Source organism: Schistocerca nitens, chromosome 5 (assembly GCF_023898315.1).
Source record: "Schistocerca nitens isolate TAMUIC-IGC-003100 chromosome 5, iqSchNite1.1, whole genome shotgun sequence".
Classification (NCBI taxonomy): domain Eukaryota; kingdom Metazoa; phylum Arthropoda; class Insecta; order Orthoptera; family Acrididae; genus Schistocerca; species Schistocerca nitens.
Genome location: NC_064618.1, coordinates 444,758,566 through 444,785,181, shown reverse-complemented (window position 1 = coordinate 444,785,181; position 26,616 = coordinate 444,758,566). Strand labels below are relative to the sequence as shown.

Genomic DNA, 26,616 nt, shown 5'->3' with positions numbered 1-26,616 from the left:
CAATTTGTATTTTATGTTCTCTTGACTTCTGTCATCGTGAGCTATTTTACTGGTCAAATAGCAAAACTCATCTACTACTTTTAGCGTCATTTCAGAATCTTATTCCTTAAGCAACGCGTGATGTAATTCTGCTACATTCTGTTACTTGATCTATTTTTTTTCTCCCTGAACTTTGATTCGTTTTCCAGTTGTCGCCTTAGTTTCCTTTACGTATTACTCTATGTACAGGCTGAATAACAACGCTGTCTCTGTCCTTTCTCAACAACTGTCCTCCTTTCATGTCATTCGTCTCTTTGAACTGCAGTCTGATTCCTTTACTATTATTATCTAATCTTTCGCTTCGTGAATTTTATTCCTGATCTTCATCCAATTTCGCCACAATATTATGCGCTTATTTATACTTCAGACAAGCCTTAAATTATGACAAGCAACCATTTCTTTTTGGCCACGCCCATATACATACACATAGAAGATTATAATCTTAAAATATTGCTAATTCTGTCGTACATTTACTTTTTATATCTTGTGCTGTGTAATAGGTGAAATTGGAAATCAAATAGTGGAAACATATTTCAAGTATACCAGAATTTGAACAGCTTCGTGAGTTTGACTCTTAAATACGTTTGTTCAGATTCGAGCTCTGTGGATATGAATAGTGCCGCCGAGCACTGTAGCTTAGCGACGCAGTTTAACAGGACGCAAAATAATATTGGCTTTGCTCAAGGTGGCGGTTAAACATTTCAGCAATCCAAATACACGCTGCTCGGTCATTGCTGTAACATCTGTGCACATATGTAAGCGAGATTAAATAATGCTCTCTTAATATTTCCCAGACCGCTGAGGATACTTCATGTTCAACTTCTGATTCTTTAGCTTTGTAGTGGCTATGAGTGTACCTAGCTTTCATTTACTCCATCAACACGTTCCGCAGTTGTATCTTCTATGACTATACCCAGCCCTGTTTTACACCGACAACAGCTACCCAGTCCTTTAAAAGCATCAGGGCAATCTCCACCACACAGAGCCATGCAACAAAGAAATTCTTCAAGCTATTATTACGTAACTTCACACTCATAAACATCTTCGGACAGTTTCTTTACAGGGATAAGACCTTTAATAAAGAGTTCAAAAGTTTTCTTACTTCGTTTTTTTCGCTAATCCAGAACTATATGTCGTAAATTAAGGAATTCGCCTACAATTATTAGTCAGTAACACTCACCCGTTAACATCTTATGGTAATGACAGGTACGAACATTATAAGCAAATTTTAATTTAGATATAATGAAACCCCACACAGATGTTCATTTGAGGATTATCAAGTATTTTGTTTTGATATTTCAATATTCTTTGGAAAGACAAAAAGCAAGTTAGTATATTATCAACAGCGATGTAGTCACAGTCTTAGACGCCTACAGTATCATTTTGGATCCACATAAATTCTTCGTTATTTAGTGCGGCGAAATTTCATTTCTTTAGCTACATAACCGTAACGACCCGTTTCGTTTCGATTCTTATCCCGAAATAAAAAAAAAAAAAAACTGCATACTTCCTCATATTATTGTATAAAATATTTACGCCTTGCTGGCCGTCGGTGGTTCATTCACGAGTCTGAATGCAGACGCCACAAATTACAACAATAATACGACGTTTGGATTCCGATGTCTGCTGGTTTCAAATAATACATTTATTTTATCGTCAGCGACCCTTTTGATTGATGCCATTCTTCTCTGCACACTCGTCACACCAACGTCCGTTATAAGCTGTACAATATCTTGAAAGCTTTCTTATTAGCTTCCAAATTTTGCACCTACTAATACATCCATTGCCCAGCAGGACAATCCTCAAGACGTAGAACTAGAACATAACCACTTCCCTCTTAAAGCTTTTACATAGACGACCCAAGTTTCCTGTTCGGTCTTATGGCTGTTAATTTTCTACTATATCGTGAGCTTTGAAACCTAAGCTTTAAATGGTTATTTTTTCTTAAATTTTTATTTATTCCTGTCCACGTCTCATCTAAGAGTTTTCTGCTCTTAACCCTTCATTTGAGACTAAGAGACTTCTTTAACTGACGAATGATGAAACCATTGACCACTAGCCTGCTTTCAATAATTCTCGATTCAAAAATCTTGGCTTTCTTATACTTCAGATTTCTTATGAAACTCTCACTGTTCCATCCTTTCTCAAGTGTCATTTATTTTGTTCTAAACTACAAGAAGTATTGTTTCGCTCACTACTCAGAGGCACACAATTTGGAATGAACACAACATTTATTACTTTGATATGTAATACCTGTATCTCTTTTTCTCTATAATAACTGAATTCGTTCCAGTCGTCTTCTCCATTAGATTATAAGCAAAGTCTGTAGCCACACTGGTGCTACTTTTGCAGTCCAATAGCGACGTTCTAATGTTTGTCATCCGCTTCATCCTTTCCTTATGGATTTTCATCAACAAATGTATCGGAATACGAGCGCAAGCATCAATAGTCCGCTGTCTGTGATAACCAAGGTTTCTGATCTTCACAACATACACAGTTATCCTAACATGTCCCCACAGACAGAATTCTAATTGTCAATATGTTATCTCTCGCCATGGCTGCCACGTTGGAGATGTACGAGAGGCGGCCAGCAAGTGAAGCAACACTTTCTTTCCTCGGCCAATTTAGGTAGAAAAAATGTGGAATTTGTAGTGGTACATTATCGAACATTACCATTTCACCCCCTATAGTTTCATGAAGTTCCTATAGAAGACGGCGCTAGAGGTAGAGAGCTCCCACTGAGTTTGTTTTGGCTGAAAACCAGAGTATTTTGCAGAACGTCTACGGAGGCATGGCAGGGAAGAAAAGCACGGTCAGTCGTTGGGAAGGCGGTTGTCATCATCGGAAAAAGGGTATCTGCCAAGTGCCGGCTGGCCGCCCACTGGTGTGACTCCCGCAATGTTGGAATGTGCGGACACTCTCATTCGAGGTGATAGATGGATCACAATCAAACCCCTCGCTGCACAACTGACGTCTCTGTCAATGGTGCTGACACAATCGTCCACCAGTCAGGGTACTCAAAGGTGTTTACCCACTGGGCTCCTCGCCACCTAGCAGAAGACCATAAAGAGCACCGAAGGACCATGTGTGCAGAATTCCTTGCGCTTTACGAGGCTGAGCTTGATATGCTTTTGTCGAACATAGTCACAGGCGATGAAACACGGGGTCATCACTTGGAGACGGAACCAAAACGGCAACCAGAGAAGGGTGTCACACCATCCCTCCTCGTAAGAAGAAGTTGAATGGCGCAACTTCAGCCGGTAACTTAGGGCGACGGTCTTCAGATACACTGAACGGGTTATTCTGTATGATGTCCTCCCTTATGGTGCAACGATCAACTCTGAAGTGTATTGTGCTACCGTCAGGAAAGTGAAGAAACGACTCCAGTAGTTCAACCATCGCCACAAGAATGAAATTCTCTTAAGCCTTCTTCCGACGGCGGCGTCGTGATTCATAACTTTCGGACGTGTCATTGACCTCTGAGCAGCCAGTTCAGCCGCGTCGCCGCATGCAACATGGTCTGCCTTCTTGTCCTGACTTTTATGAAGCACCGATGCGCAGACTGAACTGATCGCTGGGCGCACTGCATCCATTGTGGGAAGAATGGCCATCTCCGAACTGTCCGCTGTCAGACATCAGGTCACTCGAACCCCACTCCTAACATGCATGAATTTCAGGCTATCTATCCCCAGTGAAATCCTTGCGCCCCGAAGTTGCTTATTGATCTCACAATTGGTCGTCAGGATGTTCGTTTCCAAGCGGGAGCGACGGTTTTAGTGATCAGTCTCCCGACATACGCTCGTCTGGCTTTCCTGGCGTCGCCTCCGCCCTCTCGCAAGTTGGTTGCATTGGTGACAGCTCTATTCCCCTCAGAGATCGAGTCACCACTATGACAACATACAAGATGGCCAGTAACAATTCATGTTGTCAACAGTCATTCAGTGGCAACATTTCCGGTTTGGTCGTCTTGGACACAGTCCCCATCCAGGAACTTTATGACCTTTGTGCCTCTTTCACGTCTCTGTTTGAGTGTGCCACCAATTTTGGGGTACATATTTCTTTACGTCCAGATACAGTGCCCCATTTCTGTTGAACACGTCCTTTTTGAGTCTCCTTACGGACGGCCTTTAAGCTCGGACTCGATCGTCTTCAAGACGCTGAGGTCATAGAACCGGTCAAAACTAATGCTTCGGCCACACCCCTGGTCGTGGTCCACAATGCAATGGATGCCGAAGCTCTCGCGGAAACCTACCCCGTATCACATCAAGAGGACCTCCTCTCACAGCTTGTGGGGTGAATGTTTTTCTAAAACAGACTTTGCTGATCCTTAGAAACAGATTCCACTAGATCAGGAATCGCAATGCATTGTTATCAATACACCTTTTGGCTTATACAAATACATGTGCTTGCCTTTTGGGATCTCTTCTGCTCCAGCGATCTTCTAGAGATACCTGGAACAGTTAACCATATCCATCCCAGCTTGTGCCAATTGCCTTGATGACTTAACTGTTACGAGTACTACACGCCAAAATCAGCTGCGTAACTTACGTACCCATTTTTCTACGTTGTACGATGCAGGTGTCAAGTGCCCTCTGAACAAATGCCAGTTTTTTCACGATGAAATGGACTACCTCGGCCACTTTCCCACCAAAGACGGGATTCAGACCGTATCGCCCATTTCGGGTGAGGGGTGGGGGGTGGGGATCTGGTATCCCGGTTCGGCAATTTTGACAGCCCGCCAGAAGGCATGGAAGTAGATGGCAGCCGCTAGGAGGCGCCCCTGTAATATGCGAGAGCTGCTGTCGCCACCACAGCACTATGCGCGGGCCACGCCCGCCGCGCCGGCCTGTCGCCGCTCACGGTGGTCCTATATAAGGCCGGTCGCGCCAGGGCTCAGACCCAAAACCCAGGCGATCATTGTAGGCAAAACTACCCCTTCCTTCCGCCTCCTTGATTTCTATCTCACCATCTATGGCCGTCCTATCGCCCTCACTCCCACCCTTAAGTACCTTGGCGCCACCCTCGACCGTCGCCTCTCCTGGACTCCCCACCTCCGGACAATCCAAGCCAAGGCACGCTCCTGACTCAGTCTCCTCAAGCTCCTCTCCGGCTGTACGTGGGGTCTGGACCCGTCCACCATCCTCCACACCTATAAATCCCTCATCCGCCCTATCCTTTGTTATGCCCATCCGGCTTGGATCTCCGCCCCCCCTACCCATTATAAATCCCTCCAAATCCTTAAACGTCATGCTCTCCGCCTCGCCTATCGCATCTGTCTCCCCTCCCCCACGCGGATCCTGTACGATCTCATCCCCTTCCCCCACCTCCTCCTTTTCCTTGAAAGGATACGGATCCTGTACACCTCCAGCAAACTCGATCCTCCTCACCCGCTCGTCTCCCCGATCCTCTCCCACCCCCGCCCGCTGCCGCGCCTGTATTCGCATATCCCACCCAGTCTCCATCTCTCCACCCTCCTTACCCTCTCCCAAGGTGGCTTCCGCCAGCTCCCCCTCCCTGATGATGCCCTCCTCCCCTCCATCTACCCCTCCTACCAACTTTGATCCTCCCGCCCTCCTCCTGTGCTTGCTCCTCTGGGCACCCTCCCTCCCTTCTCTCCCTTTTTCCCTCCCTCCTCCATTTCTCCCCCCTCCTCCCCTGGGCTTCCCCTCCCCTGTCCCTCTCCTCCTGCCCCCGTCTCCTCAGCCATTGGCATCCTTTTTCTCCCCTCTCCCCCACCTCACCCCTGTTCCCCTCTTGGCAGGTCCCCGGACTCGCACACGCTAAGTGGACACTCGCGCGCCGGAGATCACCGCCATCAGTGTTTCGCGTGTGCCGTCATGTTTAGTGTCACACTCCATCGTTCACCAGTGCCATCGTCTTCTTCAGTGTTTGTGCGTCGTATCAACAGTTTGCAGTGTGGATTATCGTCGAGTGTGAACGGCTCCGTGTTTGTCTTTATGTGTCTACTGTTTTATTGCCCACCATTCTGTAACTTATGTGTCTTCTCAGTGTTTCTTCTCTTTGTGTATCCTCTGACTGAAGAGCGGCGTAGAATGCTGCTGACAGCCTGCCTGTTGTACAGGTTTAAAATAACAATAAAGAAAAAAAGGGGGGGGGGGCTCAGACCGCAGTCGTATTCAGACAGCGCTCGTGATCGTTCATCTACTCATCGTTGCTCTGGTCGCTGACAGTTGCTAAGTCTTGATATCCGATTTGGTTTTGCTCTCTGGTCTCGGTATTTCGCCGTGTGGGCTGCGGTGTCAGTCGTCCCTGATGTGTGTATGTGTGCGCGTTCTACAAGCGATTCCCCGTGGGCCGGTGCGCTCCGGTCTCACTCGAATCCGGTTTCTAGACTCTCGTGACCTTAAAGGTCCCCACATCTGTCCCCGATAGAACGTGTGTGAGACCAGCAAGGTCGTCAACTCTGTCCCACTGCCAGAATCCAGGACATCGGGGACCAGTATGAACAGTCGTGAGCCAGCTTGCACCAGGAGGGGATACAACGAGTTTATGTCATCCTTCCCAGTAGAATCAGTGCATGCATCAGTGGGCTCATAGTGCTACGTTCTTTGCAAATTTGACTCAAATTTCGTAATCACTGAAATAACATCACATATCTTCTTACCATGTGAAGCTACATTTCGTTTCTCCCTCACTTCTGGATGCTTGTTCGTCTGTCAAGCAATTATTTTATTAAATAAATGTCGTGTGACTAGGGCCTCCCGTCGGGTAGACCGTTGGCCTGGTGCAAGTCTTTCGATTTGACGCCACTTCGGCGACTTGCGCGTCGAATTATTTTATTAAACGGCTACGGTCACCCATTACCACTCGCAGGTTTCCTATCGGATGGCGTCAAGGGGAAACAGAAATTTAATTTTCAGTATTTCATATAATTATCGACCGAATTTAAACACTTATACTTCTTTCATAATCTACTTATTATGAGATATCTTAATGTCAAAGGTCAAAAAGCATGACTAACTGCACCCGAATTACGTGGGAGTTCGATTCTGTAACGAGAGGGTGGGACTACTAGTTACTTGTAAGACACATTACTATTCTTACCAGTTTCGTGTTATTATGTTTGTTAATATAATGTTCTTTTAATTTTTTACTTTCTACAAGTTTATATAATTCCAGAATAACTGTCGCATTGATTTATCGTAAGATGTAAGAAAACTTTCAGAATCAAATGCGGGTACCTACTTCGAGTGTTCCCTACTTAGGAGCACAACGTTTATCATCTGATTACTGGACACAGAGCAGTCAATACCGTACGTATTCATTTTTCGACACGAGACGGAGTAAACGTTTTTATCCTGTGACATGTAGTGACGGCTCAACAGCGACAGCAAGCAGAGTTTAATTCCCACCCAGTTCAAACAAAAATCAATGACCTACGCTTTCTTAATTAACTCCATGACTTTGTTACAACATGCTTGTTTGACTCAGAGCTTTAACAGAACAAAGCTAATATTGAAGAGTAATCTCAAAGCCAAAGGTATTCTTTAGCTGAAATTTTTGCACCGCCCACTTTTTAAGCTCGGCTGACATTTTCGGTGTTACATAAAGACTGCCAGAACATTACAAAACTCCTGTATCAAAGGCATTTCTCTTCTGTCAGTTAAACATTTTCAGAGAACATAATGGTTTTCTCAGTTAACAAAATCATCTCCACTTATGCGATTAGTATTCTATTCGTGCCGTTGATAATCTAGGCCGTAATTCTTCCAAACTTATGATTTTTTAAAATCTTATTCCTCAGTAGGAATACATTGTCATGCATCTATGAATACTGCGCCTGAAGGATTTAAATGTAGGACGAGCGATAGTAGAAAATTAAACTGACAATCAGTCACTCGATAGTCGACGCCACTCAGTCGTTATGTCATTCTATATTCGCATCAAGATTACTGCACGACGTTCCTACGACGAAAATGGACAAGGTCCTCAAAGATTATTGTTAAATGATGACTGCTCGTCCACTCCAGGACCAAATGCATAAGATTTATTGTCTAAGAATTTTTATTAATGATGTGTATTACTGTTAACTGTTTCTGCTTATCCGCTTTCCGAATGTAATAATTCCAATGCCACAAAAGACAGGTGCTGAAAGGGATGCTACCGAGCCACTGGTTTAATAAATTATACCTGCAAAAGACTAACACTTGTTATCTACAACTGGATGGAACGATTGGTTGTAGTAAACCTGGGGAAGTTCGGTAGGAACACAGAAATCTATATGACCCTACGACTTATCTCTGAACTCAGGATAAAAAAAGCAAATCTACATGTATATAATTTGTAAATTTGGATGAAAATGAGTTATTCTAAAGTTATCAGGGATAAAATATAAGAAACAAAAGGCTATTTACACTTCTACAGAAACCAGACTGCGATTATAAAAGTCCAAGGACATGAAAGGGAAGCAATATCTGAGATGGCAATGGAGATAAGGTTGTAGACTATTGCGTATGTTACTTAATCTCTTCACATAGCAAGTAGAAGGTGAAACGGAGGACAAATTTGGAAAAGGAATTACATTTCATGGAGAAGAACTAAAAACTTTAATGTTTCTTGATGTCGCAATCGTGATACTATACCTAAATGTGCGAACGTAGTACATTTCATTAAGACTACCACCGCTAATAAAATTACTGGCAAAGCAGGCTTATCACTGGTTACACAGAGAATCAGATATACTCGTCGGAGTTTGGATTTGGTGCCGGAAGTGCTGTTTCACTTACACCTCAACAAAGCAGTAGTGTCCTCTTAGCTGAGAATGGACTGGCGGCGTAACTTGTATAAAATCGGACAGGATCCATCCAAACTCCACCGAAACGCCAGATCCAGAGTTTGAACGCCTGGTTACTTTTTCTCAGCGACAAACATCTTTTAAATATTCAGTTTAAAAACTAACGAATAAGGGGCTGGATAACTCGACGATGACTGTTTTAGGTAAGGCCTTTATTTTTGTTCCTACACCGAGGCCCCTGCCACTAACAGTTTTCATGGGAAGAACTGTAGAAGCCATCAGAAAACTGCCTGTCGACATTGCTGAAGAAGTAAGGCTGGAAGCATGCCGAGCAGTAATAAGATCCCATCCACAAAAAGCAACATATCCTCGTCTGATAGAGCTGCACTTTCGAAGCTCCGGAACGATTCCCAGGCGTTAATTCTTCCTGCAGACAAAGTTAATGCCACTGCTTTGTTGCCAAGAGGCGTCTACTTGAAAATGTATGACTTACTTGAGGACAGTATATCGTAGGACTGACGAGGACCCCGCTGCACGTGTTCAAAGAAAACTGTTTCACTTCTGAACTCCAGCTGTCTACCCAAGGAAGTTACGAACAGACTGAAGGGTCACAGCTCTGTGCCTTCAAGATTATCCGGTCTTACCGACGTCCAGAAAGTACTACAGAACCAAAATAAATGTTCAAAAGAAAATGAAACTCAAACTACACTTGGGGCAAATTGTAAAAGCATTGACGTTTAGCCCAATACTGAGTAACACAGACGCACATACTTATTGGATGGCCAAATATTTAGCTTCGTTGTTGAGGCCTTTTGTAGGTACATGTGAACATTCTATCCGTAATTCAAAAGACTTTATTAATAGGCTAAAAACTTAAAACTTTTAGTACACAAGGCTCATGTAGTGACAGACCATAGAGTGAACTGATACAGTTAGAAGAAATATTTCGTAAGAATGGACGTACAAAACAGCAAATTAAGAGAGCTCTGCAAGCGAAAACACCAGACCAAACAAAAGAATAGCAAGAAAGAAGAATGTAAAGTCTACAGCCTTCCTACCCAATGTGGAATATATTTCGCCAAAAATTGCAAGAATAATGAGGAAGCATAAAGTGGTTGTGATCCTCCTCCTACCGGCCAAGACGGCAGATCTTCTGAGATCTGTGAAGGATGATGTGCTTGTACGAAAGGCAGGTATATACCAAATTTTCTGCGAGTGTGGTAAGAGGTACATAGGACAAATAATACCCACTGTAAAAGAACTTTGATTGAACACCAGCGATACATTCGTCTACTACAGCCCAACAAATCTGTACTGGCCGAACGTTGTATTTCCACTCGCCATTCCGTGGATTACGGGAAATTAAAATACTGGCCACAGCCTCATCCTGCTAGGATTCAGTGGTCAGGGAGGCAGTGGGACTGCAGCCGAGACGAGCGTTTCCAGTCCGACAAATCATGGAAACCCCTCATTTCGCGCCTGTGCTCTCCAAGGAAATGTTGTTCTAAGTCTTCACTGCTTGCCATTCAGACATATGCCATCCACAATAATCAACCAAATACTTCGTAAGCACTGTGATTTCGACGGCTCTGCGCTTGCTTTGTTTTACTCTTAGAGGCGTAGAGTTTAATCGCTGACTCTCGCTATCGTTACCAACAGTGTTGTCTATGAAGCATGCGTGTTTACTCCACAGGCTAAAGTGCTTTAAAGATCTTGCAAGCGACTCACTATGAGTATGGCTGAAAAGTAAAGATTATCACCCAAAATATCGGTACAAGAGTTAATAGTACCCCGGATACACTCCCGAAAAATGAAGGAAAAAATTTTAATGCTTACTGGAGATATTACAATTCTATCAGAGAGAGCGAAGCTCTTGAAAGGCCAGTCACATGCAATGAGTAGTCACTTGGAAAGAGGTTATGAGATTAACATTAAGAAAACAAAACAAAATAGTGTCGTGTACTCGAATCAAATCAAGCGACAGTGAGGGAATTAATTTAGAATATGAGTCATCAAATGTAATAGGTGTGGTTTGCCACTTAGGCCGTAAAATAACTGACGATGGCGGAAGTGATGAGGAAACAAGGTGTAGACTGCCAATAACGAGAAACGTTTTTCTGAAAAAGAGAAATATATTAACAACTAATACAACTGAGACATGGCGACTGAGACCAAATGTTTCTAAAACTGAGGTAAGCCTGTTCCACCTCTCTAATAGCCTTTCATCAGCAAAGATCAGTCCACAGTTCGGCCCTCTTGGCACAGTCAGATACAACGAAGGCCCAAAATACCCGGGAGTCACTCTGGACAGAACTTTAACATACAAAAACACCTTTCCAACTTGGCCAAGAAGATACAAACACGAGTGAACCTTGTGAGAAATCTGGCAGGCAGTACATGGGGAGCAACCACATCAGTTCTCCGAGGAGCATCCCTTGCAGCCGCGCGGGATTAGCCGAGCGGTCTAAGGCGCTGCAGTCATGGACTGTGCGGCTCGTCCCGGCGGAGGTTCGAGTCCTCCCTCGGGCATGGGTGTGTGTGTTTGTCCTTAGGACAATTTAGGTTAAGTAGTATGTAAGCTTAGGGACTGATGATCTTAGCAGTTAAGTCCCATAAGGTTTCACACACATTTGAACATTTTGAACATCCCTTGCACTGGTATACTCTGCAGCAGAATACTGTGCACCAGTTTGGCTCCGAAGCACCCACGTAGCGAAAGTAGACGTCCAACTGAACTCAGTTATGAGTGTAATTAGTGGTGCAGTCCGGTCTACACCTACTTGCTGGCTACCAGTGCTTTCAAACATCTGTCCTCCAGACCTCCGTCGAAAGGCTGCTCTTTACAACCTCTGTCAGCAAGCTTCTGAAAACAACTCGATCCCTCTTCATGACGATTTGCTATCACTGCCCAGGAAACGCCTCAAATCTAGAAGACCAGCATATGAAATGAGAGTCCAAATGCTATCCACAGCTTTCGACCAGGACGCAGAGTGGAAACGTGAGTGGAATGCTACAAGAACCCGAAACCACGAACTCGTAGACAATCCAACAGTTCCAGTTTCAGGCTTCCACCAACCAAGGGAGGTGTGGGTGCAGTTAAACAGATATCGGACCGAAGAGGGTAGGTGCAAATACAACATGCACAAATGGGGCTTTTCAAGTGACAGTGTGTGTGACTGTGATGACACCAAAACAATGAGCCACATTATGAATGACTGTCCAATCACACGCTTCCCTGCTGGCATTGAGAAGCTCCATCAAGCATCCCACGAGGCACTCCGCTGGATCGAGTCCATCAACATCCGAGTGTAGTCTGAACCGTTTTAAAACTTGTGTACTATATATAATTTCATATGTTCATTTTTATATATATTTCTTTGTTTTGCTAAATGTGTATTACTGTAATTGATGAATACGATAATTATAATAAAACTAATAAAAATGTACTACATATGTTAGAAGATTTTCTATTTTTTCTTTTTTTCCAAATTATTTGTACGGAGTGTAGCTTTATTTGGAAGTGGACCATGAATGATAAAGAGGGCTGACAAGATAAGAATAGAAGCTTTTGATATACAGTGTTACAGAAGAATGCTGAAGATCGGATGGATAGATCAAATAACTAACGAAAATTTGGTGTACTGAATTTGGGAGAAAAGAGCTTAAAGACAAAACTTCACTGTAAAGAAGGGATAAGCTTTTAGGACGCATCCTGAGGTGTCAAGGAATGTTTTTTGGTGATAGAGGGAAGTGTGGACCTCGAAGCTTGTTAGAGGTTGACCAAAGTGGCATTAGAGAAAGCAAGTTCCAATGGATGAAGACTGTAGTAAACATGTAGAGATAAAGACTTTCCAAGGATGGCGTGGAGAGCTGATGCAAACCAGCCTTCTGGCTGAAGACCACAACAGTAACAACAGTAACCACAGCACCTGCTTCCCATTTTGGTACACCAATCTGCCATGTTCTGATATCAAATTATCCACACACAGATTATCGAACACTCTACTACCTACGACCTTCGACTTTATGGCCGAGAGGTAACAGGCTTAGTCCTACTGAAATTTGAGCTCTGGAGTACACGAAATAAGTGGATCGCCTTTGGGAACATCCACTGTCCGTATAAATCTAGAGCGGCAATGGTCCATGAGAATCAAATTCCGTCATGGTTGCCATTTCTCCACTATTCATTTCAAAATGTGCACAGGAACACAAATCCACTAACCTAATAAACCGTGTTTCGACAACGGAATCTATCATCACCGCACACGCTAAGGTTTGTAGAAAGTGGACGTAAAGTTATTTAACGAATGCATGGGAAATACAGAATGTCCACATGAAACCTCTGATTTCCATACTCAATTAAAAAAATGAGATAGATGCTAGACGCAGCTTCAGGCGTGCCCCAGAGAATCGCATTTGGGACCCACAATTAACTTCACAAAATGCAAAAACGAAGTATCCTAAGATTACAATATCAATGAGTCACAATTGATTTGAGTCAACTGTACACATACCAGAGTCTAACAATTTGTAGAGATATTAACTGGGATGATCACATAGGCTCAGACGAATTAAATCAGGTGTAGATTTCACTTATTCATTAGGATACCGAGAAAATGCAATGAGTCTGCGAAGGAGATTGCTTACAAAACACCTGACTGAACCATTCTAGAGTACTGTTAAAGCTTGTGAGACCCGTGCGAAATAGGCGTAACACAAGGTATTGAGCGTATACAGAGAAGAGCAGCACGAATGGTCACAGGGTTGTTTGACTCACGGGAGAGAGTCAGTGAGATACTGGAAAAACTGTCCGATTCTTGAAGATGGACGCCAACTACCTCGAGAAAACAGCTACAAAGTCTCAGAAACCAGTATTAAGTGAGGAACCTGTATATACGAGCATGCCACAACCCTCTACATATTTTAGGGACAACAAAGATAGAATTAAACAAATTACGGGGTGCAGAGAGGCATCTAAGTAACCATTCATTCCGCTCTCCATCCGTCAACTGAATGGAAGATATCTTCGTGCCTTGTACAATGGGAAATGCCCTCTTCAACGTTCTTCTCAGTGGTTTCTAGAGTCTAGGAGTAAATGTAGATGTTGACCTTCAGTAACAACAAACTGGGACGTCTCAAATTTGAATGTGCATTCTATCATAAAGGAGAACATTGTAGTTGTTGGACAACCTGGCAGCGTTACTAATTCACCGTAGCTGTTGTACGCTTGGTTACGCTCGAAGTGAATGTACAGTTGCAATTTAACTGTGTTTTAGACGTCCTTCTGAAAGTGATACTAACAATGGTGCCACGAGGGGTGGATCTACCTTGACTAAAAGGACGCTATTGCAGTCCAGATGAAAGCTGCTGGCTCATTCCGTGCAGTTATTAATTCAACGTAGGGCGTGCTTAATCTGCCGTAACTTTTACATGGTTGACTCGTATGATGGGGTACTGCAAATGTAACGCACGCATATGTGCGTGCTGCCCATGACCTGACGTGAAGCTGGTGTCAGTAATGTCTGTGTTTGCTTTGTTCCTCGTGCCTGTATATGTATTCACTAATATGAGTCTAACAAAGGGACTGATGGCTCTCTGATATGGAGCGAGTATCGCTAAGCGTGAAATCATTAAGTTTGGAGGATCCATTACTTTTCACATTCGTAGCAGCAAATTCCGCAACACTTCGAGGTACGACATATATATGAAAAAATTAACGTTCATTGTCTCATTGTCTAATAAGGAGGTGTAACCTAAACCGTACCTCAGTACCGACTGGTTCTTTGACGCACTGCAAAATAGTGGGTCTGTAATAGACCCCAACTGTTTTCCGAATCAACAGATTTATTGCGCTTGCAACAATTTAACAACGTAACGTTACGTTTCATAAAATGATGAGGGAAAACAAGGCTGAAGCGTACTTACCATGAAAAGGTGGAACTCTAAATACATAGAAGCATAAAAAAGCCTAGATTTCTCAAATACTAGTCTCTTCCTTAAGGAACAAAGGAATGTAGGTTTTCAAGGTTGGAGTAGTTATTCAAGTCCCAGAGAGAATGGTCCACCGACTGAGAGAAAGAAAACACTATATTTTCCCTTAGATCATCGATCGTTAGACCGTTATCGTTTCTAGTTAATAAGCTCACCTAAAAAATACAGAGCACACTGGTCGCTTTGGTGTGTTGTAAATGATGTTGAATTGGTATCAGGTGATCATGTTGCCCTCCATCAGCGACGTAAGTAGTGGCAGTGAATTGGTGTTGATATGCCTGTCAGCTGTATGGAATATGCGCAGTAACATGGATTCAGGTGGAGACGTAACAGAATAGTAGAAAGGAACTACCGCGTTTGAACGTTCCCTTGACCACATGGTGAATGAAAATATTCGATTTCTTGGTGTATCGACACGAACTGTCGAACGCGTCTACAACGACTGTTGTACCACTCTCAGGGATGCCAAACGGCGGGAGAAACCGCAGTAGCAACAAGATCCTGTCCGAAAGGGTCCGTAAACCAGCGTCAAGCCTTGTCAATGTCAAACCGTTTGAAACATGAAGAGCTTTTCTGTTGTGAATGAGTGCAGCAGCATCTGAATCTGTGAAGGGAAGGACGGCCGCTGTGACGAAGCGGTTCTAGGCGCTTCAGTTCGGCCCCGCGCGACTGCTACGGTCGCAGGTTCTAATCCTGCCTCGGGCATGGATGTGTGTGATGTCCATAGGTTAGTTAGGTTTAAGTAGTTCTAAGTTCAAGGAGACTGATGACCTCAGATGTTAAGTCCCATAGTGCTCAGAGCCATCTGAACCATTTGCGAACGCAAGTGCTTGAAATGGACGTCTGGAGTTGGGTAGCACACACACGGCTGTTGTTCAAAATAGTACATACTCGTAAAACTGTAAGTCTTCAGCTGGTCAGGTAACACACAAACTGTGCTACTGATGACTGGAGGAGTGTAGCGCAAAGTTCGACTACATTAACGGTCAATGCGGCGTTTAACTTGCAGTATGCGCTGAGTGTAGTCGACGTTCCGGGGATGATTTTCGTGCCGTGACTTGCCCTCTCGTGCGAGTTACTGTGAACATGAACCACGACGTTTATTTCAACATTCTCGGTGACCAGTGTTGCCCTTTCGTTAACGAATACATGATGAATACGCTGTCTTCCAAGGTAACACCAGTGGTGTTCATAGTTCTGCAATCACATGTTCACGATTTGAGAAACAGTCAGGCGCCTTATCGCACCCTGACTTGCCTTCTAAGCTACCAGATCTTAATCGGACAGAAAATTTCTGGGACTGTAGTAATCAATGAGCATTCACACAGTTTGGTAGCTCTACAGAATCTGACGATAAAGAATGGCTTCAGCTAGGTGCAGCATACCTGAAGAAAATTGTGGAATCTCTTCGAACTGGCACGATTGACCAGGCCACAGTGCGACTTTATACGGTATTAGCGTGATGTCTCCTGGGGGTGAATATTTGTGCAGTGTGCTTCTTACAGTGCAATATAAGGAGCGATCAAAAATCTTCCATTCGCAGGCCTTACAGTCTAGAGTCTGTATGCCAATCACGTAAAATTTCCGTGAGCACTGCGACAATGATCCCACCGACGCACCACGTTGAAGGTATCCGTTCGGTAAAACACCGTCAGCTGCGGCATAAAGACATCCGTAACTACCTCCTGCACACCTTCGGCCGACAGTAATCGTCGACCCTTCAGGGTCTTTTTTAAGGGGACCAAAGGTTTGATAATCGCACGGGAGAGATCAAGACTACAGGGCAAGTGCTAGGGTGTCTCTCACTTTAGTTGGCATTACGAATGACGCTGGCCTCCCAGATCGACACGCGTCTTGCGTCGAACTGCGACCGACACATAACTTTGTGCTCCATTCCATAACGGCGGTTTTCCACAGACATGTCGCTTCACACACATTCTTCATTCTTAGACTGATGTCTGCCGGTGTTTCTCATTCAGCAGCCAAGAAAAGAATAAGAGCACGTTTGTCCTGTTTAGACACATTTGCTAATAACGTCCCCATAGTTAACGTTTTCGCATTTACCGCACGCACGTCGGAAAGATACGAATGCCGCACTAATCCCTTACCTACATGTTGGTATTTATATACCCGCATTGGAGTAGCGCTACATTGCTTACACGCTGCAGCAACGTCCTCAAATGGAATCTTTTTGATGGTCCCTTATACATATGATTTCTTGTAATACCTTTACTACAAAAACGAAATATTTTCTCTTCCAGTACTTTTACTGAAAATGTTTCGACTTGCATGTACAATCTACAGCAAATCTCACTAATATTTGTGAAATATATGATGCAGATTTGATTAGGTTTCTTAAAACCGTAATACGTACGCCTCCTACTTTCGTTATACTATCGCTTACCTTCTAGTGCACCATTTTACACCTGGGTTCCACAATGTAGAATACTGTTGTATATTCGACGGCCTAGCCGCATGTCACCCTCAAAGTAACGATAAACTGTTTTTTTCGCCAAAGATTATTTCAGCTTATTTTATTTCCGATTGTAACAGTACTGTATTGCTCAACGTACGTTTTGTACAATGTTACGCTGCGTTGTACTGTTTTTTATGTGTAGCTACACACATCGCAAGACATTTTCTTATTTCAATGTTACTTTACTTCGGCAGTTGCCAGAAACAAAACGCATCAGACGGAAAATCAGCGACTCAAAAAGGGATTTTATGTTACTTCTACTGCTCGCTTATTCATCGAGTTCTTTTCCATAAGTGTGCTGCCAGTTTTGAAAGTTTAGTTCGAATGTGGATAGTAAGCAATTAAGATATATCTGCGTATGCGTCGGAGACAGAGAGAAAGAAATTTTCTCGCAATAAAATCCGCGAAACAAAATTTCTGGGGACTACATCCTAAAATGTCACAAAGTGACGGGCGAAGTGTCAGTTGCAGTTATCGACATCAACCGTCCGAACGATTCTGCGCCGTCGGTTACACTGATCACAGTGGAAACTAACTTTTACACAAGCTACGGCCTAATCGCCCTGTGAAGAGGCAGAAGTCTCGTCTAAACTTTATAAGCAAAAGCGAATGGGATGAGTTAAGCAGAATGAATAATTAAGAGTGATGAAATGACATTTATGTGACGTTTTCATAAAGCGCGCACGTACGCTGCTCTACAACAATACAACCACACGGTGTACAGGACACTGACTTCCACTTCGTATAACGACATAAATGCAATATTTTGTAGTTTCCGATCCGAATGTTCGTGGCATACGATTATACGTCCGTTGGTCTGCCATTGTTCGCCAGCATCATCCTTGTCGTTGCTACACGATGCTGCGGGCTTTTCGTGCAAAACTGAGTATCGTGTGGCGAGACACGGCTACCTGCGCGGCATCCTCTGTGAGAGGAAAGCCCGATAACAGCGGAAGCTGCGGCGTCGATCGTGCCCTGCACGAGGCGCGCGCCCGCTCTGCCAGTCGCAGCCCACCTGCTCCTGGCGAGGTAAGCTGGCGCTCACCAGCACGCTTCTCACGAGCACCCTCACTGTCACACTTTCTGTGCACACTCCTGTTGCGTCGCAGCTTTTTCAACTAAACTGTTGGCCACATCTCTAACTTTTCTCAGTTGGTGCACACTGTGTTGGAATTTTGGTCCATCTAAAAAACCCTGCCGGCCGCGGTGGTCTCGCGGTTCAGGCGCTCAGTCCGGAACCGCGCGACTGCTACGGTCGCAGGTTCGAATCCTGCCTCGGGCATGGATGTGTGTCATGTCCTTAGGTTAGTTAGGTTTAAGTAGTTCCAAGTTCTAGGGGACTGATGACCACAGATGTTAAGTCCCATAGTGCTCAGAGCCATTTGAACCATTCGATACAAAACCCTATTTTTCGAGCCGGCCGGAGTGGCCGAGCAGTTCTAGGCGCTACAGTCTGGAACCGCGCGACCGCTACGGTCGCAGGTTCGAATCCTTCCTCGGTCATGGATGTGTGTTATGGCCTTAGGTTAGTTAGGTTTAAGTAGTTCTAAGTTCCAGGGGACTGATGACCTCAGCAGTTAAGTCCCATAGTGCTCAGAGCCATTTGAACCTATCTTTCGAGAAACATCATCAGTGGCCAGAAATATATACGTATTTTTGTGTACGCTATTTTGTTTTACAAACGGAATGCTGTACATAGGGTTTAGCAACAGCTCTGCCAATTTCTAATATTCTATAACGTAAGATAAGTTAAAATTCCTACTTCAAACTTTTTAGATGCTTTTCTACACGTGTTCTTGTTCCAGATTTATAGCTGTTCTTCTGATTTCTGTCATTTTATTTTTCATTAGCACAGCACGAAGTATGAAGAGTCGTTTACTGCATGCTATATTTCCATTGTTGCTGCCATGTACTGAACGTTACTGCCAACAGTCGTATGTGTGTTTGTGATATCTGTAGTTTTGTGCGCATGTGAGCCAGTGAGTGAATATATATTTCAGCGCAGTTCGGTCTATACATGTGTCTTTTTTATTTTCTTAAAATATTTGTTTTATCGAGGTTATCAGAGAATTTTATGCTCGTGTGCGTGTGCGTTTATCGCCTGTTTATTCCCCGCAATAGCTTTCTGGATATGGTAGATATCATGCTTTGCGATGTGGATTTGTTGCGGTCCTCTATCCTGACGATTGTCATATACTGTTCTATGTTGGTTGCATGGTGCTTTTGGTGCTTTAAGAACTCCGTAAATATGGGATCGCTTTTATCACACTTCCAACATGTGTTCATTGTAGGGCGTTTTAAAACTTTACACGCCATACCAGTGTATACTGCATCAAAAACTTTACATTCAAGTTTATATAGTCCTGCACTCTGGAATTCATTCTCCCTGACTGATGGTCTGCTTAACTTTATTTGGAGAATTTGCACAGTTATTACATGAAGGTTCTGTTTCATTAGTATGTTTGCCACTCTGTGTTTCAGTTTATGAGTGTAGTTCACAGTATACCACGTCTTTTGTTTCTGTCTGGTGTTATAATTTTCTACGTGTGTTCTGTTTATTTGTGACTTTTGGGCTTGTGAGCTTTCCTGCACTCTGGACATGGCGTTTGTTTTGTATCTTTGTTTATAATTTTTGGATTGAATATGTGTGCTACATGTGCAACATGAGAAAATTCGTTTCGTTCGGTTGTATATAGAGGGACCTAACATGAAAATAATCAACACACTACTGCCGGCCATTGGGAATGCAACACCATGGAGGCGCCAAGCAACGAACATCAAAACCACAAGTGTACTGGCTGGCTCTGAGCACTATGGGACTCAACTGCTGAGATCATTAGTCCCCTAGAACTTAGAACTAGTTAAACCTAACTAACCTAAGGACATCACAAACATCCATGCCCGAGGCAGGATTCGAACCTGCGACCGTAGCGGTCTTGCGGTTCCAGACGGCAGCGCCTTTAACCGCACGGCCACTTCGGCCGGCACAAGTGTACTGCATGCTTGGATATATACATGGTTGGCATTTTAGTTCCATTGCACAAAGTAGGTGGAGTCACTCCTGGACATAAATGCTCGAATCATATCTCACACTAACGGTTACCACCTCATTTTTGCGCATTGTACTTTAACTGCGCAGCATCGCCTACAGATCAAGCACACTTACTAATTCTGAAATTGATGGCCATGTGTCCTCGGATTAAAATGATCACGTGTTCTTCAAATCTCTATGAAGCACTCAACGTTGTGAATCTGTACGACCCTTTTCTTTCCGGGCCTTCACCCTTAGCAACCCCCATCCCCCGTTTATATACAACAAAAGTTTTACGCCTTTCTACTGAACCAGTTTTCATCAAAATACAAGTTGAATTTACAAGTTTAGCACTCCAAATAAATAGATGTCCTCATGAGACACCTCTGTGCCAATTGCGAATATGTAACACGACAGTATTCTGCGAAGGGATGCGTCACTTCACTAGCCCATGTAGGCCAACAGCAATAATTTGCTCCGCCAAAAAGAATACGCGCCACACAGTTTTGATTTAGGATCAATACACAACGATCTCAAGGGATAATTCGATTGAATGTGGGTACTCTAAAACGCGATTTTCAAGATTGTATTTATGTACTCATTAAAACAAGCACTGTTAATACTACCAAAATCCTCTTCACCCAACGTTCCGCAGAAACTAGTGCTTGGGAAGCAAGTTTTTCTTCGCCGCCACCAAATTTTTACAGACAAAGGCAGCCGCTGCCTAAGCCGCCAGCGCCTAGGAGTAAGCGTTAGCTTTACAGACTTTTGTACTGTCATTTTGGAGCCAATCAAGGAAGCGTGCGCAGTACACTTAACATTGTAAATGCATACAAGGTGTTGACGAAGCGTGTTACGCAAAGTGTCTTTAAGAGTGGACACGTATTTTTGGAGATATTTTTGTTTTTTTTTTCGTGTATTTAGTTTTTCAGACAGCCTTAATATTACACAGAAATTGCAATTTTATGTTTCATAAATACTGACGTATCCATTACTTGTGTGCTTTTTCCTTGCTTTATTAATATACATATTTACGTAAAATAATTTCAAAATAAAGTTGAACCCTCTCATTTACAGTTATCCCACTACATACAGGGCATTAAAATATCAAATTCCCGAGAAGATGCGCTCTTCATTATGAAGAACGCAAGTATCGAGTATTTCACTAGTTTAAACTATCGTGAACTATAATAACCTCTATCAAAGTCAGTTATATTTCATTCGGAATTTTTTCATGCTTTAAATGTAATGTGGGCGTGTAGTACTACGTATGTTTCTTCCCGTTTCAGGAACTTAATTTGAATTTAAGTATTTTAAAAGGATCCACTTTGGTGTGAGCTTTTAAAATATCAGCAAATTTCATGACGGCAAACGCAATTCCACCGTCAGAATCCAAACCCGTGTCGGCTGTCTGTTCTGAAAGTCAACGGTAATGCAAGGTCTTTGATGTACTATTGCAGAGTTAGGATTTTTTCTTAATTTTCAGAATATATTTATTGTTGTTCTTTGTAGAAAATTGCCACACCACTAAAAGCGTGTTATTCATAGAGCTGCGAAGGAGGATTTGTTTTTTAGGAAAAACACTGAAAGAGCCTGAAATAAGGTGAGACAGTGTCATTGCCCTTTCCAGTCTTTTCTAAGTGACAATACCACCCGCCTGAGCTGTTGCTGTGGAATGGGATGCTCCAGATACTCTTATTGACTCAACAGAAAAAATATGATTCAGCTGTTAAGTGGGTGGGGCACATTGCAGAAAAGTTTAAATTTAGTTTCACGACCCCTTATTTAAAATGGAGCGATGAGTTTTACGAACAGATGGATAGTGTAGCTTACGCCCGATATTACCAATTTTCTTTACGAAAAATTCGAAGAACGGTTATTCGGAACTGCCAACAAAAACGATTACACGATTACGTTACGTGGTTGATGCATTTGTGTTGTGGAAACCTAGCAGAGATGAACTAGGTCGTTCCCATTATATCTCAATGACATTAATCCGAAGATTCATTTCACAGTGGACCAGGTATTTAAACGGCAGACTACATGTCTTTGGCGCGCTAGTCTTCAAGAGAGAAGGCGGCAGTTTGGATCTCAGTACACGGAAATCCACTCACATCGTCCTTTAGTACACCTGGATTCAAATCACCATCCGCGACAAAAGCGAGGTGTGACAATCTCGAAAGGATAAATCGAGGAACTTACGGGAATCGGAGCTACTTGATGTGGAATTGGAATATCTCACCACTCCGTTACTGAAGAATGCATACCTCAGCAGGTATGGGAAAGGGAGGCTGGCAAAGCTTATAGGTGACAGTGTAGTTGGTAGTGGTGAGATCACTCATGGAAAAATTCCTGTAGTAGTTAATGTTAGAGCTGCATCTTTTTTAGATTGAAGTCAGCTGACAGGTATACCTGCTTGAAGGAAGTCCCTCTAAGAATCACCTTCAGAGGACGTCATGTTTCCAAGTAGAGAAGGAATAAGCATATTTCGTCGAAATATAAGAAGTATTAGAGATAAAGTTAGCCAAGTGCTTATAGATGTTGACTCTGAAATTATTGGTTTATCGGAGCACCAATTAAACAATTTGACAGTTCAGAGGCTTCCTTTACCAGGATGCAGATTAGCTGGCTGTTTTTTAAGGAGTTCCTTGAGGGGTGGTGGAGTGGCCATGTACGTAAAAAAAAAACAGTACTCTATTTGAGTCCATAGACTTATCACGGCATTGTACTGAACAGATATTTGAATGTTGTGCAGCGGACGCTGAATTTAGTGAAACTAAACGTCTAATTTTTGTTGTTTATAGGTCCCTAATTCAGACTTCAGAGCATTTCTGATGAAACTAGAGAGGATTCTTGATTCACTTTATAGGAAGTACCAGAAATTAGTTATATGTGGTGACTTCAGCATTAATTTTGTATATGATAGTGCACGAAAAAGGATGTTGGTAGATCACTTAAACTCGTATGATCTGATGAAGACTGCATTTTTTCCAGCTAGGGTGCAGGCGAACATTAGCACAGCCATAAATATTTTCACTCATTCTTCATTACTATATAGGCATTCTGTTAGTAAAAGGGTGAATGGTCTTTCAGATCGTGACGCACGAATTTTAACAAATGGGTCAAATGGCTCTGAGCACTATGGGACTTAACTGCTGTGGTCATCAGTCCCCTAGAACTTAGAACTACTTAAACCTAACTAACCTAAGGACATCACACACATCCATTCCCGAGGCAGGATTCGAACCTGCGACCGTAGCGGTCGCGCGGTTCCAGACTGTAGCGCCTAGAACCGCTCGGCCACCTCGGCCAGCGAATTTTAACACTAAAACTCTTTTGTACTCAAACGTCACATAATTACAAACTATTTAGGAAAGTTAATGCATCGGCAATAGAGTTTTTTAAACAACGTCAAGGAAGAAGAGTGGCACGATGTTAATAGTGTCGATAATGTAGATGACAAATATAATGCTTTCCTTAACACATTTCTCATGCTCTTTGAGAGTTGCTTTCTATTAGAACATTCTAAATGGGGAACTAGCAATAAAAGGCAGCCAGGGTGGTTTACTATTGGGATGAGGAATCATGTAGATTAAAGTGGGAATTATATCAAAATGTTAGAAGTAATCGCAGCCAGGTACAGTAGCCCATTACAAACAATACTATTGTTGTTGTGGTCTTCAGTGCTGAGACTGGTTTGATGCAGCTCTCCATGCTACTTTATCCTGTGCAAGCTTCTTCATCTCCCAGTACCTACTGCAGCCTACATCCTTTTGAATCTGCTTAGTGTATTTATCTCTTGGTCTCCCTCTACGATTTTTACCCTCCATACTGCCCTCCAATATTAAACTAGTGATCTCTTGATGCCTCAGAACATGTCCTACCAACCAGTCCCTTCTTCTAATCAAGTTGTGCCACAAATTTTTCTTCTCCCCAATTCTGTTCAGCACCTCCTCATTAGTTATATAATCAACCCATCTAATCTTCAGCATTCTTCTGTAGCACCACATTTCGAAAGTTTCTATTCTCTTTTTCTCCAAACTATTTATCGTCCATGTTTCACTTCCATACATCGCTACACTCCATACAAAAGCTTTTAGAAACGAATTCCTGACACTTAAATCTATACTCGATATTAACAAATTTCTCTTCTTCAGAAACGATTTCCTTGCCATTGCCAGTCTACATTTTATATCCTCTCTACTTCGACCATCATCAGTCATTTTGCTCCCCAAATAGCAAAACTCATTTACTACTTTAAGCGTCTCATTTCCTAATCTAATTCCCTCAGCATCACCCGACTTAATTCGATCGCATTCCTTTATCCTCGTTTTGCTTTTGTTGATGTTAATCTCATATCCTCCTTTTAAGATACTATCCATTCCGTTCAACTGTTCTTCCAAGTCCTTTGCTGTCTCTGACAGAATTTCAATGTCATCGGCGATCCTCAAAGCTTTTATTTCTTCTCCATGGATTTTAATACCTACTCCGAATATTTCTTTTGTTTCCTTCACTGCTTGCTCAATATACAGATTGAATAACATCGGGGAGAGGCTACAACCCTGTCTTACTCCCTTCCCAACCACTGTCCCTCGACTCTTATAACTGCCATCTGGTTTCTATACAAATTGTAAATAGCCTTTCGCTCCCTGTATTTTACCCCGGTCACCTTCAGAATTTGAAAGAGAGTATTCCAGTCAACATTGTCAAAAGCTTTCTCTAAGTCTATCAATGCTAGAAACGTAGGTTTGCCTTTCCTTAATCTATCTTCTAAGATATGTCGTAGGGTCAGTATTGCCTCACGTGTTCCAATATTTCTACGGAATCCAAACTGATCTTCCCCGAGGTCGGCTTCTACCAGTTTTTCCATTCATCTGTAAAGAATTCGCGTTAGTATTTTGCAGCTGTGACTTATTAAACTGATAGTTCGGTAATTTTCACATCTGTCAACACCTGCTTTCTTTGGGATTGGAATTATTATATTCTTCTTGAAGTCTGTGGGTATTTCGCCTGTCTCATACATCTTGCTCATCAGATGGTAGAAGTTTTGTCAAGACTGGCTCTCCTATGGCCGTCAGTGGTTCTAATGGAAAGTTGTCTACTCCTGGGGCCTTCTTTCGACTCATGTCTTTCAGTGCTCTGTCAAACACTTCACGTAGTATAGTATCTCCCATTTCATCTTCATCTACATCCTTTTCCATTTCCATAATATTGTCCTCAAGTACATCGCCCTTGTATAGACCCTCTATATACTCCTTCCACCTTTCTGCTTTCCCTTCTTTGCTTAGTACTGGGTTCCCATCTGAGCTCTTGATATTCATACAAAGATAAGCCTCTACATCCTTACATTTGTCCTCTAGCTATCCCTGCTTAGCCATTTTGCACTTCCTGTCGATCTCATTTTTGAGACGTTTGTATTCCTTTTTGCCTGCTTCATTTACTGCATTTTTATATTTTCTCCTTTCATCAATTAAATTCAATATTTCTTCTGTTACCCAAGGATTTCTACTAGCCCTCGTCTTTTTACCTATTTGATCCTCTGCTGCCTTCACTACTTCATCCCTCAAAGCTACCCATTCTTCTTCTACTGTATTTCTTTCCCCCATTCCTGTCAATTGTTCCCTTATGCTCTCCCTGAAACTCTGTACAACCTCTGGTTCTTTCAGTTTATCCAGGTCCCATCTCCCTAAATTCCCACCTTTTTGCAGTTTCTTCAGTTTTAATCTACAGGTCATAACCAATAGATTGTGGTCAGAGTCCACATCTGCTCCTGGAAATATCTTACAATTTAAAACCTGGTTCCTAAATCTCTGTCTTACTATTATACAGGGTGATTCAAAAAGAATACCACAACTTTAAAAATGTGTATTTAATGAAAGAAACATAATATAACCTTCTGTTATACATCATTACAAAGAGTATTTAAAAAGGTTTTTTTTTCACTCAAAAACACGTTCAGAGATGTTCAGTATGGCCCCCTCCAGACACACGAGCAATATCAACCCGATACTCCAACTCGTTCCACACTCTCTGTAGCATATCAGGCGTAACAGTTTGGATAGCTGCTGTTATTTCTCGTTTCAAATCATCAATGGTGGCTGGGCGAGATGGCCGAAACACCATATCCTTAACATACCCCCATAAGAAAAAATCGCAGGGGGTAAGATCAGGGCTTCTTGGAGGCCAGTGATGAAGTGCTCTGTCACGGGCTGCCTGGCGGCCGATCCATCGCCTCGGGTAGTTGATGTTCAGGTAGTTACGGACAGATAAGTGCCAATGTGGTGGCGCTCCATCCTGCTGAAATATGAATTGTTGTGCTTCTTG

At 42.8% G+C, this 26,616-nt stretch overlaps 1 protein-coding gene across 1 annotated transcript in view; it reads left to right on the top strand.

The window, feature by feature from the left end:
* Positions 1 to 18,281: 18,281 nt before the first annotated feature.
* Positions 18,282 to 26,616, top strand: part of LOC126259851 (synaptotagmin-5) — a 203,984-nt gene continuing 195,649 nt past the window's right edge. Inside the window, exon 1 of the mRNA XM_049956906.1 lies at positions 18,282 to 18,290. The gene's annotated coding sequence lies outside the window, so the exon portion shown is untranslated. The remainder of the gene's footprint in view (positions 18,291 to 26,616) is intronic.